The following is a 2,919-nucleotide window of genomic DNA, read 5'->3' on the forward strand; positions in this document are numbered from 1 at the left end:
GGAAATACAAACACAACGGAGGCACTGTTGCCATATACATAGGCAGTGATGTGTGTGAACACACTTAGGACCGCCGGGGCACTTTTTCCCTCTTTAGGAGGTTTTTTTCCCCGGCTTGTATATACGCCCATCATTCTAGGGCTAACTTATCTTTTGTACATTGACACAATCTAATACACTTTGTGTTGTGTGCATTCTTGCTTCTTCTTCTCCAAGCTTTGTGTGCTTTCCTGCAACCCTAATTCCAACAATTGGTATCAAAGCAGGCATCGGCTCCCAAGGCTACGCCGCCAGCACCCTCCGACTCACGTTCCCCAATTGAGGTGAGTTTTCACGAGCGCTTGCAGTTTTCACGAGCGCTTGCGTTCTCAGAATTTGCATCTGAGGTCATTTCGGGCTCCGTTTTTGCATTTCAAGTTCTGCACAGGTGTTTTCGTCATTTTCTGCAGAAATTTCGACAGTGCAGTTTTCTGCAAAACAGACATACGTGTTCTATTGTGGACCGTGCTACATAGCACAAGTTGTCTTCTGTTCAGTCTTTGCTTCATTACAGGTAGCTTTTGCATCAGTTTCAGTCAGTGGCCATGGCTGATAACAGCAATGATGTATTTCGCATGTTGTCTGCTGAAGACAAATTGGATGGAGACAGCAACTACCCACTTTGGGCATACATGATGCAGCATGTTTTGGTTGCAAAAGGAGTGTGGAACATTGTGCAGGGTACGGATGTACATCCAGGTTTTGTGGATGTAGGATCTGTTGAGGATGTTGCAGGTTCTAGCAGCTCTACTGTTGCTGCTGTTTTACCCACTGCTGAACAAGCTCGTTGGGATGGTAAAGATGCGCAGGCTCATGCCTTGATTGCACTTTGTGTCAAACGTAACATCACCCCACATATTTGTTCAGCTAAAACAGCAAAACAAGCTTGGGATATTCTAGCTGGTTTGTATGTAGGTCGTAACGAGGCAAAAATCGCTTACCTGCGTAAAGAGCTAGAATTGAAGATTATGCAAGAAGATGATGACATGAATGTTTTTCTTGCTGCGATTAAAGATCTCAAAGAACAGTTGATTTCTGCAGGTGAGATTATTCCTGATCATTCTCTTGTGCAGACTGTTCTTGATGATGCTTTACCTGACTTTTGCTTCCACGTGGAGACTTCTTAATGAGGACAGACCTGATGCTGTCAAGTATGATACTCTAGTCAACAAGCTCTTGCAAGAAGCGCAGTCCAGGCAAAACAGGGCCAGGCAGTGTGCAGTTGATCAAGCATTTATTGCTGCCCAGCAACAGAGAAGAAGTGGTAAGGCAGCCCCTTCCACTGTTTCTTCTCCTATTAGTAGGTCTGCAACTTCTTCTCCTTCCACAGGTAGCAACAATAAGTCTGAGAAGGCTCTTGATAAAGGCAAGAAAAAGACCAGGTGCAACTATTGTAAGGCAAATGATCATGTCATTAAGAATTGCCCTAAGCTAAAGGCTAAAGAGGCAAAGAAGAAAGAGTCAAATGCAGCCACAATAGCGAATGCTTCTACAAATGTAGATTCTGTAAATATTGTGCAGGATACAGAATGGGCGTTTAGCGTGTATTGCCAGTATGACCCATCTGTACATGATGCATGTTTGGCAGTTTCTGTTGACTCTCATGTATGGTATTTTGACAGTGGTGCTACAAAGCACATTACCTCGCATCGTGATATGTTCACTTCTCTTGAGGCTGTCCCTAATGGGAATACTGTCACATGTGCCAATAATGCTTCTTACCCAGGGAAGGGCATTGGTAAAATTATGCTTACTACTGCAAATGGCAGTGCTTTCACACTTTCATATGCTTTGTATGTGCCAGGGATAAAGAAGAATCTATTGTCTGTCTCTGCGCTTGCTAGACTTGGATTTGTAGTCAAATTTGTGGATGATAGATGTACTGTTCATGATTTGACTTCTAGTGATACGATTATTGTATCTGGCACCTTGTTTCGTGGGCTGTATAGGCTCAATTCTTATGACAAGTGTGTGGAAGATTCAGCAAATGCAGTTTCTGATGAAAAGGCAGTTTCAGATGCAAAACTATGGCATGCTCGTTTTGGTCATCTGAACTTTGCTAGTTTGCTGCGTTTGCAGAAATTTGATATGGTTGCTTCATTGCCCCCTCTTGAGGCACCATTGAAACATGTTTGTGAAGGCTGTATTTTGGGCAAAATATAGCGTTCTCCATTTCAAAAGGATGGTTCTGTGTGGGCCACTCGCAAATTGCAACTTGTACATAGTGATGTATGTGGGCCTATGCAAACTCCGTCATTTGGTAAACACTTGTACTTCGTGACTTTCATTGATGATTACTCAAGGCATGCATGGGTATATCCACTGAAGGCAAAGTCCGAAGTGTTTTTGTGCTTCAAATAATTTTTTCTTATGGTTGAAAATATATCCAATTGTACTGTGGGCACCCTCCGTTCTGATCGAGTGGGGGAGTACTTCTCTAAAGAGTTTCATGCATTTCTGGCTAGTCGTGGGATAAAACACCAATGTACAGTGCCGTATACCCCTCAGCAAAATGGTGTTGCTGAGAGGAAAAATAGGTCACTTATGGAGATGGCACGATGTATGGTCAAGAGCCAAGCTTTGCCACATGCGTTTTGGCTTGAGGCTGTCATGTGTGCTGCATATGTACTCAACAGGCCTTGCAGTCTATTACTCCATACGAAGCTTGGCATGGAAGGAAGCCTTCTATTGGTCACTTGCGTGTCTTTGGTTGCTTGGCCTATGCTTTAGTGCCTATGCAACAACGCAGAAAATTGGATGATAAGGCTGTCAAATGCATTTTTGTTGGTTACAATGCTGAGAGCAAGGGTTACAGATTGTATCATCCGCAGTCAAAGCGTATCTTGATTAGTCGAGATGATGTTTTTGTGGAAGATGCTG

Source organism: Cibotium barometz, chromosome 6 (assembly GCF_041138505.1).
Source record: "Cibotium barometz isolate CiBa-2024 chromosome 6, ASM4113850v1, whole genome shotgun sequence".
NCBI lineage: Eukaryota > Viridiplantae > Streptophyta > Polypodiopsida > Cyatheales > Cibotiaceae > Cibotium > Cibotium barometz.